Below are 16882 nucleotides of genomic sequence, written 5' to 3' on the forward strand. Positions count from 1 at the left end.
TAATCCTATATCCCTCCTCAGCATTTTCTTTTCTTTTCTTTTTATTTAAGAGTCTAACTCTTTGCCTGGGTAGAGTGCCATGGCATCAGCCTAGCTCACAGCAACCTCAAACTCCTGGGCTCAAGCAATCCTTCTGCCTCAGCCTCCCAAGTAGCTAGGACTACAGGCATGTGCCACCATGCCCAGCTCATTTTTTCTGTATATTTTTTAGTTGGCCAATTAATTTCATTCTATTTATAGTAGAGACAGGGTCTCGCTCTTGCTCAGGCTGGTTTTGAACTCCTGACCTTGAGCGATCTTCCTGCCTTGGCCTCCCAGAGTGCTTAGGATTACAGGGGTGACCCACCGCACCCAGCCACCTCCCCAGCATTTTTTATCCCCCTTCCTCTGCTAATTTAGGATCATTTTCAGACTTCAAATTTCATCATTCACTGTATCTGAACTGTCTATAAAAGAGTAATGAAATTCAACCCATTCCCCAATGGAGGGCAAAATGGACAAGTCAAATAGAAATGACTCAACCATTTCTGATTAAATCTCAGCTAACTTGACTGGATCCTGATAAGCATAGCCAAATACCAATTTAGGAGATAACTCTAGCATACATCTAGTTACTAAGACTAGCAGATTTCTTCCTTAACAGAATAAAAGAGTTTGTTTTTTAAAAAAATAATTTACCATATATATAATACATATGTAGTGTAAGGAATTATAATAAAAAAATTTCTGTGTATTTATACCTAGATTAAGAAACAGAGTGCTACCCTGGTACTATGGAAACCCTCCATGTGTCTTTCCATATTTAGTGTCTTGAATTTTGTGCTACTCATTCTAATGCCTTTTAAGTTTTATCATATTTGCATGTATTCTTAACAATGTGGTTGATGGTTTTTAACACAATGACTGCCACACTATAAAAAGAAAAAAATTTTTTTTCCTTGGGGCCACGGTGTTTCATTATGAAAATGGAATGAAAACTTCAAAAACAAAATAATCCTTTCTAATTTAAAGGAAAAAATTATTTTTATTGTTTTCTGTGTGTGACTTATATGCAACTTGAAAAATAGTTCTTACAGCTCCCAAGGTGAAGAGATGTGTAAGTTACATATGCTTCACAAGGCCCTGAGCTCAAAATTAGCATGAGTTAAATATAATTCACATGGCAGTTAATGTGTTAAACTTATATAAATGGCATAATGCTTTTTTTACGTTCAGAGTATCTTGAGATTTATGGTGATACATGAAGCTGTATGGCATTCATTTTCACTGCTGTATAGCATGGCATTGTACAACATACAGATCCCAGAATGCTTTAATTCCAACCATTCTCCTCCAGACTCATAATGCTGTGGTTGTCTACAATTTTTAGTTCTATCTTAATTTTAACAACACATATTAGGCAATATTGTTTTTTATTTATAAAGTCAAAGTTTGTTTTTAGGTTCACCTACAAATTTTCTTTGCTCACTGTGGTGAACATTACGATGCACTACCCATATTCCCCTTCAGAATGTGGAATTTTCCCACTGCAGCTGAGAGTACTGCTAGAGGGCTGCCCTTGACTATCAGTCCCCATTGGGACTGAAAAATACTCTTGAGTATTTAGTACTTAGTCCTCTTTGCCTAAAGAATACTGCTTCGTCTGAGATCATACCTCCTTCCAGGGGCAGCCTACATTCAATGAGGGCATAAAGGCCTGATCCTATTGCCCCAACTCAAGACAACTCTGAAGGATCACCCCAGCTCCAGAATTGCCTATGGGATCAGTAAAACCTTTGTTGAGTCTTCATTGCAGCTTAATTTCTCCCTCTGCCTGATACTACTTCCTTCCTCCTCTCCGTATGGGGGTTGATCTCAAGAATAAATGTGCATGCTAATCTGTCTCAGAGTCTGCTTTCCAGGAAACCCAACCTGTAGTAATCACCATTCCTTCTTTCTTAGACTTTCTTTCTGAGATTATTTTCCTTCTTCATAAAGTATATATTTTAGAAGGCTCTTTTGGTGAGTGTCTGTTTGGAGAGATTTTTCGTAGTTTTTGTGTTCCTTAACATGTTTCTCTTTCACTCACTTTCTTGAAAGATAATTTTGTTGGGTTGACAACCCAGACATAGTTCTGGGTTGACATTTGCTTTCTCTCAGCACCATGGAAGTATTGTATCTGCTAGCTTCTGCTATTGCTGTCCAAAAGTCAGCTTTCAGTCTAACTGTCATTCTTTATAGGTAATCTGCCTTTTCTCTCTGACTATAAGCTCACTTCTCTGTTTTTGTATTATTGCAGTTTTATCACAGTGTGTTTAGGTATAGGTCTTTTATTAAGCCTACTCAGGATTTGTTGGGCTTCTTAAATCTAGAGACCCATCAATGTTAGAAAATTCTTAGCTATTACCTTTTGAATATTGCTTCCCTATTTCTTTACTCTCTTCTTATGGAATGTCAACTGGACATATATTGAATATCTAATCTCCATGTGTCTTAATCTTTCATATTCTTCATCTCTATTTTTTTTTTAATGTGCTATGCTACACTCCAGATAATTTCTTAAGCCCTTCCTTCTAGTTCACTAATTCTTCTTTCAGCTGGTTTCTTTTTTTTGAGACAAAGTCTTACTCTGTCACCCTAGCTAGAGTGTAGTGATGTTACCATAGCTCACTGCAATCTCAAACTCTTGGGCTCAAGCAATCCTCCTGCTTCAGCCACCTGAGTAGCTGGGACTACAGGCATGTGCCACGACGCCCAGCTAATTTTTCTACTTTTTGTAGAGATGGGCTCTCACTCTTGCTCAGGCTGGTCTTGAACTCCTGAGCCAAGAGATCCTCCCACCTCAGCCTCCCAGAGTGCTAGGATTACAGATTACAAGCTGAGCCACCATGCCCAGCCTGTACCTAAACAACTTTTTAACTCATTTACTTATTTTAAATATATTTTTCATTTTTATGACTTTTTAAAAAATCTCCCTGATCAATTTTAATAGTCTCTTGTTCCATCATTGTACTGTCAATTCCCTTTTTAAATTTGTTTAAATATCTTAAACACACTTATTTTTTATTTTGTATCTGATAATTTTAGAAATCACAGTTTTTGCAGTTTGTGGCTTCTGCTGACCCTTGTTCACAATGGCAGGTTTATTCATATATTTAGACTTCTGATTTTAAGCTCATATTTCTTAGAACTTTTAACTGTGGGAATTATGCTAAGCTAGTGTTTAAAGTACTTTACTTCAAAGAAGATTTCTATTTGCTTTTGCTAGGTTCCTAGGGCACCCAAAACCCAAAGTACCACTAAACTAAACTTTTAGATTGAGATTTTTTAGCAGTATGAATTCCAACTCCAAATCCACATGAGCACAGGATTAAGATGAGGATATTTCAGGAAAGATTCTTTTTGTCTACTCCAGTCAAAAAGCCAAGGCAGTGTCATTCTGAAGAGCAGGTATTTTTCCTAAATTATCCACAGGAGATGATTTACCCTTGTGGAATCCCAGCTTTATATTGCAGTGCCCAAACTTATCACTCAGAATGCCCAGGCTCAGATTTGTTCTTCTGTCCTATGCAAGTAGGACTATCCCTTTAAAGCCCAGGTTCTGGGCCATGAGGGATTAGAAGATACCCTCAGTGTTAAAAAGGGTTCTAGGGCTCATTTATCCCAATGCAATTGGTCTTTATTATTATTTACACCCTCATATTTCCCCCTTACTTTGCTGTCAACTCAAGCCATACTTTAAAAAAGATTTTTAAGGCATTTTCCATAGCATTTTTCCATGTGTTCTTTAAAGTTTCTCTGACCATCTAATCTGCCATATTGCTTGAAGCAATATATCACAATAGCTTTAGACATACTTTAAATATACTAACTACTCTAGACAAACCACTTTTAGATGCACACACAGAACATTTATGCTTCAAAAAGTAAAAAAGGTTTACATCTTTCTATTCCAGCTACAGTGCTCAAAGCTACTCCATTCTGTAAAGTTTGTTCCTCAATTGCAGTTAAGTGAATATTGTCTAGTTAGTCATTAACTAAATAGAAAGTTCACTAGCAGGATTCAGATAATAGAGTATATGGTAAACAATCTGTAGACTAAGAATAAGAAAAAGTATCAGAACCTAATTTACTTCCTAAAGCACACTATATATTCAACTTTAAAAAATATAAAATAACTTTATAGGAATACCCACAATAACCATTAAATTCCTGAAATTCAGAAACAGTTTAAGTATCATATTTCAATGACAATCATGTATGATGTATTAATAGTAGCAGCAAGTTTTACATTTAATACATTAATCTTTTGACATTCAAATTTATCTATTTAACATAATTTATAATTAACTTAAAAAATATCCTGTGCTAGGTATTAAAAAAAATCATCATTTTGCAGCCATCATAGTAAAGACTGATTCAGGCAAGAAGCATCAATGAGTGTAAAATTCAGGGGAGTAAATTTTGAGGACGAACGGGAAATACTAAAGCCTCTCCTAAAATGTCTCCCATAGATTGCTCATAAGATGCAAGGAAAAAATAGTAACTATATAATAGAAAAACCAAATATCAGTTTGATAGGATAATTAAAATTGACACCACCTATGAGAGGTAGATGGATATTAGGAGCCTCTGGATATGAAACTCTGAGAACGATACATCTTTTATGCAGTATTCTGGCCAGGAAGGTATAACCTGAATCTCAACAGGAGGAGACATCACACAAGCCCAGATGAAAAGTACTTCTATTTTTTAAAAAAGAGGGAGGGCAGTTTTCTTCAAATGTCAATGTCATAAAAGACAATCACACATCTTGGTATATATCCAGAAAAACTAGAAAATAGGATCTCGAAGAGATTTGTATACCTACACTCATAGCAGTACTATTCACAATAGCCAAAATGTGGAAGCAACCCAAATGCCCATTGACAGATAGATAAATAAAATGTAGTATATACAGTGAAATATTAGCCTTAAAAAGGAAGGAAATTCTGACACATGCTAAAATATTGATGAACCTTGAAGATATTATACTAAGTGAAATAAGCCAATCGCCAAAAGACAAATACTGCATTCTTCCATTTATTTTTTTTTTTTTTTTTTTTTTTTTTTTTTGAGACAGAGTCTCACTTTGTTGCCCAGGCTAGAGTGAGTGCCGTGGCATCAGCCTAGCTCACAGCAACCTCAAACTCCTGGGCTCGAGTGATCCTTCTGCCTCAGCCTCCCGGGTAGCTGGGACTACAGGCATGCGCCACCATGCCCGGCTAATTTTTTTATATATATATCAGTTGGCCAATTAATTTCTTTCTATTTACAGTAGAGACGGGGTCTCGCTCTTGCTCAGGCTGGTTTTGAACTCCTGACCTTGAGCAATCCGCCCGCCTCGGCCTCCCAAGAGCTAGGATTACAGGCGTGAGCCACAGCGCCCGGCCTTGCATTCTTCCATTTAAATGAAGCATCCAAAGTAGTCAAACTCACAGAAACAGAAGGTAGAATGATGGTTGCAAGGAAAGAGTGAATGGAGAGTTACAGAGTTTCAGTTTTGCCCAAAGAAATAGTTCTAGAGATTGGCATGATAATATGTGATAACATGTGGTATGTAATAAACACATTAAAAATAAGACATGATTCAATGGGCTACATTCTGTAAAAAACACATACACAGAAACCAATAGGAGCATAAAGGAGAAATTAATGTTCCCTGATTAATAGAGTGACAAGTAAAGCTAGAAATAATTTATGAACAGTTTTGAAAAAGGAGTTTAGGTAAACATGGCAGAGTGAATATACACACTAACTTTTGCTGTCTTGGAAACTCACCAAAATACTATTAAAAACGATTTTATTTTGTTTAAGATATATATTAAAGAAAGATTTAAACTTGCAAAGATAAAGAGATCAGTAGAGGGGAAAATAGCAAACCTTTGGAAAATGGAAAACAGATGTATGAATAGTAAAAGGCTTAGTTAATACAAAAAAGGCAGACTCAACCCAAGTAAGAAAAGTAACTTTTAAATTTACCTTTCAGATCCTCCAAATGACTTAGGACTTAGACACACCTCTGTAAGCAGCCGTTAAGATAAAGCTGAAAAGAACAGGTTGAAAGTTTAACTTATAAGTAAATTACATGCCCAAATCCCTTCTCCCTTTTCATACAGCCAGAAGAGTACTTTACCTTCATCTGGGAAGATCAGAATTTTTTTTTTTTTTTTTTTTTTTCTCTGAAGATGTAATTATAGAGTATTTCTGGATTGGGGAATACTCGGCACAGTTGAGGGTGGGGCACTAGAAGTAGGAAGATTCAGTTGCCAGAATGCTGGTAGTCTACATTATTATATCCAAGTGAAGATGAGAAGATCCTTATCTAAAGAATATGAATAGTACAAGTTACCAAAGATACTAAAGATGATAAAACGAATGAATTGCATGGATTTGGAGTTTCTAAACAGTTTTTTAGTGCCCCACTCTAAAATTTACGTTGTTTAACCAAGGCTCACCAGACATTGAAGAAACATATGAAAGACAGAGACCAAAACAAAAAGAGGTTTAACAGGAACACAAAATTTGGAAATACACAACTAGTGAAGATAGATTGTGTAATTGTTGAAGACCATGGTAGGTTCTAATGAGTTTGACTGGAGCACAATGAATAAATGTTGACTGTAGGAGACAGGCTGCAAAGGTATGTGAGGGTCAAACCACAAAGGACTTTGTACATCACACTAAGGAGTTTGTATTTTATCTGATTAGGCATGGGGAGCTAATGAAGGACATAGAGGAGAATAACATAATCAGGTTTGTACTTTCATGAGTTTATTCAGATGGCTCTGAAGTAGACAGAAGAAATTATAGGCAAAGGACAAATTAAGAGGTTTTTAAGTAATTCAACAAGGAGAAAATATAGGCCTGAAATAAGATTGGAGTAGATGAAATGAATATGAAAGACACTTAGAAGATACAATAAAAAGGATTTAGGAACCTACTACATACATGAAATGGAAGAGAAGACAAAAACACTCCTCAAATTTTCACTTGGGCAAGTGGATAGATGGTGGTGGCATTAATGGAAATGCAGAATAAAAGAAACTACAAATTTGAGGAAAATAATGAATTCTGTTTTAGACATACCAAACTTGAGGTGCTTATAGACAGAACTGCCCAGTAAGCAGACTGAAATGTGGATCTGGAGGCTAGGTGAACAGTCTAAGTTGGATCTACAGACACAGACTTGGTTATCAATTAGATCACCAAAGGAGAGTGTAAGAATAGTGATTTTCAGTGTTTGTATGCATGCATGCACAAAAGAATTAGCTGAGAGTCACTGCTTTTGTCCATTAGAGAACCGGTGTTATCTATCCATTGTGGCCCCCCTCAGATGTGTAGAGGCAAAATTTTAAAAGGTTACAAATGCGATTAGGAAACAAAAGGGTTGAGCTCAGAATGACTACTAACATTTAGGAGGCAAATGAAGAAAGAAAAACCCTTAAAGGAGATCAAAAAGGAATGATCAGAGAAATGGGGAAAAAGCAGGAGAGAGTGGTAAAAAAGGAATCAAAGTGAGAACAAGTAATTACTTAATATCTAGATCTAATATGCTATGCACACCAGAAACAAGCACCTAGGGCATGGCTTCTGCTCTCTGACTGAATTTTCAATCTCACCGTTGAAAAAAGACACAAGGCAACAAGAGGGGGAAAAAAGAACACAGGGATTTACTCAATAATATATCCAGTAAAATTAGTTTGCTTATTTCATAACTATTAGCACATTTTTATTGAGCATTTTCCAAACTCATTATCTTAAATGAGCCTGAATTAATTAATATATTATTATAATACATGAGTACAATAGCCAGTTTTTTAAAGAGTACAAAGTAATGCTAATATTTTATAAATATTTTATAAGTTATAACATAGCATCTAATTGTTCATGTGTACAGTTAATTTAACTGAATATATGCTATAAGAGCTACCTAATTACTGAGCAAACTCATTAAGTGCTGAATTTAAAATAACTAGACTTAAGCACATTTTATCTAACAATTAGATTTCTCCTTACTGAACTTGTACCCATTAAGTTTAGAACTTATAATGTCTAAGATCACTTAAATGATTAGACTCTCCATCATCCTTACCAAGATTTAGTTTATCTTGACTATTCAGTTCATGAGAAAATGCTCCTGATTTAATACAAAGTGAATAAGGAAGAATATAAAATTGTATCATTACAAAAAAGCACAAAGATAGGCATAGATATCAGGCAGCTCTGGGAGACAGGGGAAAAAAATATAGGCCCAGATAAAAGACCAGGTAAAATACTAATAGATAGACAACAGGTTTTTATGTTCTTATTTCTACATTCTTAAACATTCCCTACAACTTTTAAAATGAGAAACAAAAATCTACTAAAATAGTTTCTTTTCAACTAGATTTCCAAAGAGGTAGAAAATAACTGGAGACATAAAGTATCAACTATTTATATGGATATCTGTTAGAAGCACTTACATATTTTCATTTGTAAGGGTCTCATGCCTATTATCACAACAGAAACTCAGGGAGGGCAATTATGTTTATTTTTTCTGTAAGTTCCCAAATTCCTATGCTCCAGAAAGAGGCATTGTATCCTCAGGGCTGATTCTAAAAAATATTTGTAAAGTGAATCCCCTGAAAACTAATTTTTAGGTCAACAACTCTTCCCTACCTCCCTATGCGGATGTTTGTTATGGTTGAACCCAACAACTCAGTAAATACTGTTCTAACTGTAAAAAATACCACATATTATGTATTGGTATATATTTACTCACACAATATTTTAATTTAATATCATTTTATATAAATAAATTATAATTCTTAAAATTTGAAAATATTACTGGTAATATTTCTTCAGAAAGTTCTATCTTTTTAAAAATAAGTGATTTTGAAAGGATTTCAACATTCTTATAATCTTTATTATATTTATAAGTATTAAAGTATACTGTACTTATTTCTGTTGAACTCCAATCTAACCATTTCTCTTTAGAATGGTTGATAGCAAACAATAAAAGTAGAAACAGTTTAGAAAATAGGTAAAAATTATTGAATTTAAAAGTTAACAGTACTCAGATCAGTTGCTACAAATCCACTTTCAAGGCCTTTACTTTTTTTTCTCACAGGTTGGACATAATCAATAGTCAGAAATAATTATGGGAGTGTACTGATTAGTCAGGTTGCCCAAAAGGGAATGAGCTGTTGGACAATGGTAAATCACTAAAGCTTACTTATTTAAGTACTAAAATTTATTTCAATTAGTTTTAAAAGATATATTTCTAAAATGTTTAACCTACTTTCTTTTAGACAGAGTATACTCAACACCATTTAATCTTTGGGATGACTTAAGGATATCATAATATCATTTTGCACAGTGATACTTAGAAACCCACATTGATATTTGTTGTATTGTTTACCCCTTCACTGGAAAGGTCCAGACCATCATAGATTTTTTTTTTCTTTTTTTTCACCTCTTTCTATTTCTTTCCTTGCTGCCTGCTTATAAGCTGTCTGCTTACTTATTTCTAGCAGAACACCCCTTCCTAATTGTTTTCCCAATCTATAGCAAATAAGAAATAACAAAGCAATCAAGTTTCATTCATTAAACATTCAGAGATAAAGAGCACAGTCCCTGGCAGTCCTTGCAACAGCCATAGCTAAATAGGGTGCTATGGGATCCCAGGGGAGGAGCATCTAACCCAGAGTCTGGGGATTCCAGCAATGACTTCTTAGAGAAGCTAGTTCTTAAACTCAGACACGAAGGATAATGAGTAGGATTTCATAGGCAAAAGAAATTGAGAGAATGGGTAGAGAAGATCAAATATACAGATAGAATAGCACTGTAATAATAATGGCAACTCAACATTTATTGACTATTTCTTATATGAATTAACTTATAAAATCCATATACCAATGATATGAGGCACAATTATTCCCACGTTCCAGAAGAGGAAACTGGCACAGAAAAACTATCTCACCCAAGCTCCACACCTACTTAAGCAGCAAAGTCAGGATTTGGCAGTCTGACTCTAAAGCTCACACTCTTAACCACCATACTATATCCCTTTATCTATACAAAATTATGAAAGCAAGAGAGAATCCCGTGTTTAAAGTGATCTACTACAAGTAATTTACTAAAGCTGGAAGACTATGCATGTTCCTGAGTATTGCAGAAGAGGAGGCAGAAACCAGATCTGAGGAGTCTTGCATGCCAGGTACAGGTGTTTAAATTTTATCCTGTAGGCAAAAGAGCTGCCCATAAGTGAAGTAGCATGATCACATTGCCTTGGCTAAAGATTTTTGTAAAATTAAAATGGAGAAAAACAACCAAAGGCTAGAAGTCCAGGTATGAAGCTATTCCAGAGCTTTATGTGAGAGAATAAAAACCTGAACAAAAGCAACAGAAGTGGGAATGGAAAGGGGGGGAAACACTAGAGATAATTAGGATGTTGAATTCACAGAACTTATGACCTGGACAAGGAAAATCAGTGATAGGGAGAAACAAAATAAAGGTGTAGCCAAGGCAGAAAACAGATTTTGAGGGCATGGAGGTGGTATAAAAGATTCATTTTAGACATGTTTGAAGTGCCTGTGGGAAAACAACAACAACAACAAAAAATAGCTATCACAATCAGCTTGCTATGTGCCAGGCAATGGTCAAAGAAGTTTACAGGTATTGATCCACTGAATCGTCAAGGCAAGCCTATGAGGTATTAATTTCTTTTTACACGAGGCAACTGAGAAATAACTTGCCCAAGGTCACACAGCTATTAAGTGGCTGAGCTGGGATTTGAACCCGGGTAGCCTGGATCGGAGTGTATTCTGACTTTAATAGAGATATGTCAATTGTATAGATGAGTTTGGTACTCCCCTGTAGTCTATATATATATATATATGCAGTCTATCTCTAAGTGTGGTCCTTCAATTACTTAGGTAAGAATACCTTGAAGGTGTTTATGTAAAAAGTATAAGATTCCTGGGCCTTACCCAGGTCCATGGAAACAGAATCTCTAGGAATAAGGCCCAGAAATATAAAGTTTTAATTAACTACCCAATTGATTCATATGCAAATTAAACTTTGAAGATGATTGAAGAATGAGCAAAGAAATGTGTAACAATGACACTGAGTTTATTAGAAGTGTATCTACAAGAAGAGTAAACAAGTTCTGAAGAAGGATGGTAAGTAAGGGCCTAGGCAAGTGATGAGTCTTTCATCAAATCTAAGCCACAATCTATTATAAGATGTGTTATTCCTTTATGATCCATAAGAAAAAATCCAAATTGGGAGGCCTCCCATATAAGGCTGGAACAACAGAAGGGCTACAAATGCAATACAGGGTAAATGGAAAATAAAACCACCACTCAGAAAGAGACAGCAAGGAAACTTGAAAGTCTCTACCTACATAACAGGAAGAGGGAATTTTATCTAAAAGACAGTACTCATTCATTCAGCTTGGCAATCTAAATTCATACTATCAGTAGGGTCAAAAACAAAACAAAACAAGCAAAATATAAACAACAACAACAAAAATTTTCAGGCAGAGAATTTAATTTAAAATGGTCTCATTCACATGCTGCTGTAGGAAAAAAAAAAGAAAAAAAAAAGAAAAAAAAATAAATAAAATGGTCTCAGATTGGTAGCAGTGTAAATAACTGGCACAGTCAAATGCAAATCTTTTCTGAAGTAATCTGACTTCAGTCTAGGCCAGTAATGATTATAAGACATTTCCCTATTTTAGAAATTTTTTAACCTGTGAAAAAATATGTGTATTAGAACCACTGAAACACAGTACATGGAATACAAACCAAGCTATTCTGGATGCCCAGAATCTTTGTGGGTGGGGCTATTTTTTGGTTCTCAAAAGTACTCTATACATAATTTTATGTAGGTGCTGGTTTGTTTTTAAAAGAACTATAAAAAAAGATATAATGTACTATTAAAAATTACAAAAATCTTTCTCCCTCCCATCACATTTAACCATTTTAAAAATTCTTCTAACTACAAAAAGTCTCATCCACTTAAAAACAAATAAACAAACACACAACAAAGAGTGAGATCAGACCACTCAAACCTGTACCCTAGAGTCCATATAAATGCTTCCACACCCTCTGGGATTTTGAAAACTAGATTGCAAAGTTCACTACAGGTCCTGGTAACTGTCCAGATATAACAAGACAAAGAGCAACCTTTGTTCCTGCTAAGGATGATGATTTACATGCCTACTCTGACACTTGGTATTCCTTCTTTCACTCACAGGCCACAAACACTAATTTAATATTTTCATTATATCCAGGGTATCCTGGCTTTTTTTTAAAGAAAAATTAATCCCTTCTCAACAATGCTACAGTGAAAAAAATTCTCTTAACACTTTTATAATTTTCCAGAAAGTCAGTGTATTCCTAATTTAAACAGACATTTCCCATCTTTTCCAAGGGTAGTATAAACACTGCACAAGTTACATTCCATACTCTGGAATCTTATCAAATTGCAAATTTCATTGTATAGCAAGCATATCATCCAAATAAATTGCTAGAGGAATAAAATTGCTTTAGTGTGAAAATAAACACCAATTGATTCTGCAGAGAGTTCCCTAATTCAAATGTGTGACTTACAAATAAACCAATTATACAAACAACCACTGCTAGTTTCTCTCTGCTTTTAGTGGGCGAAGGTCCTCAGAGTCCACCTGACAGAACAGTCCTGTCTAGAACAATTGATGTAAGAATTCTAATCTGACTCCCATCCTTGCCATTCCCCACCATAGCATCTCTTTCACTCAGGAAAGCTACCTCATACCCAGGAACAAATGTATACAAGTATATATGTATGTATGAGAGTATAGGAATTTTCTAAGACTGCAGAAAGTGAAGTAACACTTCCCACATCCTTATCTAAAATTGAAAATTCACTTTCCCACAGGCAAGGGAATAATTTTGTAGTGATACTGCTTTTCTAACCATTTGTAACAATATTGTTTCTATGTAAGTCTGGAAAATCCACTCGATTTCAATGTTACCTACTCAGTAACTCTTGGGATGAAATCTGTTAATATAATTTGTACATTATATAATATTTACTTAAAAATATTTAAAAAGTAGCCCATAATCCCATTATACAGAAACTCCTATTAGCATGTTTTTGAAAAGTAATATATTCACAGGTAACAAAACTTAAAACAGCACGGAAAGGCACAAAATAAAAAGTACAAATTTTTCTATTCACCGGCTGCTGATTCCCAACTATAGCCACTGCTTTCCCCTCTCTAAAGATTATCATCAACAGTTCTTGAGAACCGAAAGTAAAACAATGATTTATATACCTAAGCACTTTCCATCGGCAACTTTCCTATCTATATACATCAATCAGTAGGCATTGCCTGAAAAGGTTCATCAGATTTTAGAAGCATGGCAATTTTTTCAATTAGAGCACCATTGGTTCATTCTTATCATTACATCCCTTGAGCTGTTGGGGGATTTAATGTAGCTGGACTAATTCTTTCCTTAGGCATTTCCCTCTTCATTTCTATGGATTTGAGGGCAGGACTGAATCTGCATGGTTCCATTAGGGAATATGATATAATGAAAAGGTCAGAAGATCTGGGTTATTCCCCATTTCTGACACTTACAGGGTGTATAATCTTAGTCAAGTCACTTCCTTTCTCTTAGCTCTGAAAAATATAAAGCATTATATAAATATACAGTGGTAGAAATAGCAGTGATAATAAACTCTTTACGGAAGTTTCAATTTTTTAGAACTGAGCCTTACAAATATTAATCTCTAGCATAAACTTTCCCCTTTCTTACCTATAATAATTCAACTTCCTGTATTTCTCCTATTTTCCTAATTCTTTTGAACTGTCAGGTTTGCATTCTCCCTAATAAGCAATGTGATCCCTCTTTGAATTTAAAATCTACATACTTTTGACACTAAATTATTCCTGCAGTTTTTACAACTTTAAATATCTAGAAATGTTACCTTTATATAGGCTTCTGTTAGTATAACACATTTTAATGTTTTCATTCTCCCTAAAGAGCAAATGTACCTATAACCTATATAATTTAATAAGGCAGTATAGCATAATGGTTAAGGGACAAGCTTGGCATCAAGAAACCTTGAGGATAAATCCTGTGTGATCTGAGATAAGTTTCTTAAACTTTCCTCCTATGTATAAAATGGTAATAATATGACTACCTACCTATTTCAGAGAATTATATGTAATGAATCAACACATTCAAGTACTAGAATAGAGCTTTGTACACAATAAGTGTTAGCTATTATTGACATCCAAAAATTTTACATTTTGGATATTCTATCAAAAAGGTTTTGTCAGTAAAATAACTGATGTGTATAATGATACCAAGAAACCACAAAACTCTTTTGAACTATCAAAAACTAAATTATTTTCAGTGTTTCTTAACATTATATCATACTATATTCCTAATATCTCCAATATGTAATTCATAAAGAATATATAAGATGACTTTTCACAAAGTGAAAAGCTTGATTCCCCACAATACTTAACCTACTTATATTAACTTTACACTGCTATGCACAAACCCAATTTTTATACCTAATGCCTTCTCTAGGCCAGCCCTTCTTAAATAACAATATCACTTTGGGGTTTGCACTGATTTATTTGTTCTTTACTTCTGCCCAAGATGATAATTTATTTTTTTATCAAATATTGACTAACATTTCTCTGAATTTTAACAGTGAGTTCATGTCTGACTAGAATGTCCAAAGGACCTCAAACTTATATACAAAACTTAATAAACCATCTTCCCCCTAAAAACTGTTTCTCTTTCTTCATTCTTAATCTCACTTAATGGTATCATCCCCCCAACCCCCTATCCTCAAACTCTGAGTATTTCAACACCTTAAACAGTTTCTGAATCACCTATCCTCTCCCATCTGTACCAGCACTGGACTAGGTGCCCTAGTCTAGGTCCTTGTCATTTATTGCCTGGACTATTGCAGTAGGCTTCTGAAGCCTTTCCTGCTACTAATCCTATCTCACTAAAATTGCCTTTACTGTGCCTCTAGAGTGATTTACCTCAAATTATAATCTAGCCTTGTCATCTCAGTGCTTCTAACTTTTCAGTGAGTGCTCAGTGCATTCAGAACAAAGAGCAAGTACCTTCCAGGGCATATAGGATCATCCATAGCTGATTCTCTAGTTCTTTTCTCCTGCCCCTACTAGTAGAATGAACACATGTTTCTAGTGTTCATATTGTTCTCTCTTCCTAGAATATTCTTATCCATTGTGAAAGATACAGTTTGTCAGTTAATCTGTCCATGAAGCTTTCTCTTTCTTGGCTTCCTGATGCTGGGCTAATTAACTTTCCTCTGGGTATGCCTACATGCTTCATATATTATATTGAAATAATGTGTTTATATCTTCCCCATTAAACTGCAAGCCTTGAGGACAAGGATCAAGTCTTATTCATCTTTGAAACCTTAGTACCTAATTCAATACTTAATAAATGCCTGCTAAACTGAAATGAATTAAAAGCTATGTGGAGCTCCAAGATAAATCCTAATGAAAAGTCATCTCAATATAAGGTAAAAGGAATATGTCTATGCCATTCAGATCAGCGAGGATTCTAGTTACTCAGTAGTATCTGAGTTATTCTGTGAAAAAGCAGTACAAACACTTAGGTTTGTCATAACATTGCTTTCCTTGGCACTGACAGCTCCAAATTCATAATTCCAATTTTTATTCCCTATTAGCAAGTTGCAGTAGCTACAGTAGGTACACTGACTTTTGACCCTTATATCTAAGGTGAAAACTGTTCTGAAAGGCTGAAGTAATCTACTGATGGACAGAGACGTTGACAGGCTGCAAAGAGACCCCATGAAGCCCTTACTTTTTTTCAAACCAGACTTGTTGGCACAGCTGTTAAGGTCTTAACATAAGAAATAGCATATGTTGTTGAATAGCACAGAGAGGGCAAAAGGACAAAACCTAATTTTCCTGGCTAGCTGAAGTAGAAGCTTATTAATTGATCAAAATACATTTTACTTAATATGTATCTACAAAAATTTATATTGCCCTCCTTTTAAGTGTTTCAGTCCTTCATGAGTTTCTAATGTGCATATTATACTTATAGCTAACTGTGCCAAATGCTGAAAGTGCTGAGAGTCTATCAACCAAAACAGAAAAGGCTAAACATAACAGATCATTATTGCTCCTATGAACTTCCCTTGTATCCTTATAGAGGTTGCCTGTGACTCTATGTGCATAACTTACTTCATTTAATATTGAAATGACTTTTCAGTAAGACTAATGTTAGGAATCTGCATAATTTTCAGTTTTCTTTCCATTTCAATTCCAATAATGTTTGCTAAGTGTCTCTCTTGTGCCAAACTTTGTGCTAAGAGTTGGAGGAGAATAGACCACAGTCTCTAGGGAGTGCCTCACCAACTTGGGACTTTGAACCTACTCTAAACTAGTACAAATTTGGTGCCTCACAAAAAGTGGGGCTGACTCTCCAATGTTGCTTTCATCATGGTAGTTGGCCCAGTTTGCCAGTCTAGCCCAAACCAGCCCTGGATAAGACAGCCCCAGGCTCCTTTAATATGACCACCTTTCATCCTTCAATTAAAACTTCCCATCAGCGGCTAATTATAGTCTATCAAAATGTAGACAAGGGTTGTAGAATGGTAAAGCCAAAAGGAACACCCAAAAGCATTCACAATAAGTTCAATCACAAATAATATTCTCTTATGTACATGAATACTGCCTATAACTTTTTATACTTACATTATACAAATGTATGATATTTTACTGTGCTAGCTGAGAGACTACAGTGAGAGTATTTGGAAAAAGGATTGACAAAAAATGTATATATATTTACACATATACACAGTCCTGATT

General features: G+C 35.0%; 1 protein-coding gene across 4 annotated transcripts in view; it reads right to left on the bottom strand.

Moving 5' to 3' along the window:
* The window catches only part of CEP57L1 (centrosomal protein 57 like 1), a 57111-nt gene that overhangs the window by 21221 nt on the left and 19008 nt on the right, over positions 1–16882 (bottom strand). For 3 of the 4 annotated variants that reach the window (XM_012753094.2, XM_012753093.3, XM_012753095.2), the window contains exons 2-3: positions 6155–6343; positions 6001–6064 (exon numbers count right to left, since the gene is read on the bottom strand). The exons of the other annotated variant lie outside the window; for it this stretch is intronic. The gene's annotated coding sequence lies outside the window, so the exon portion shown is untranslated. The remainder of the gene's footprint in view (positions 1–6000; positions 6065–6154; positions 6344–16882) is intronic. 4 annotated transcript variants of the gene reach the window in all.

The sequence above is a fragment of the Microcebus murinus genome, chromosome 5, assembly GCF_040939455.1.
Source record: "Microcebus murinus isolate Inina chromosome 5, M.murinus_Inina_mat1.0, whole genome shotgun sequence".
NCBI lineage: Eukaryota > Metazoa > Chordata > Mammalia > Primates > Cheirogaleidae > Microcebus > Microcebus murinus.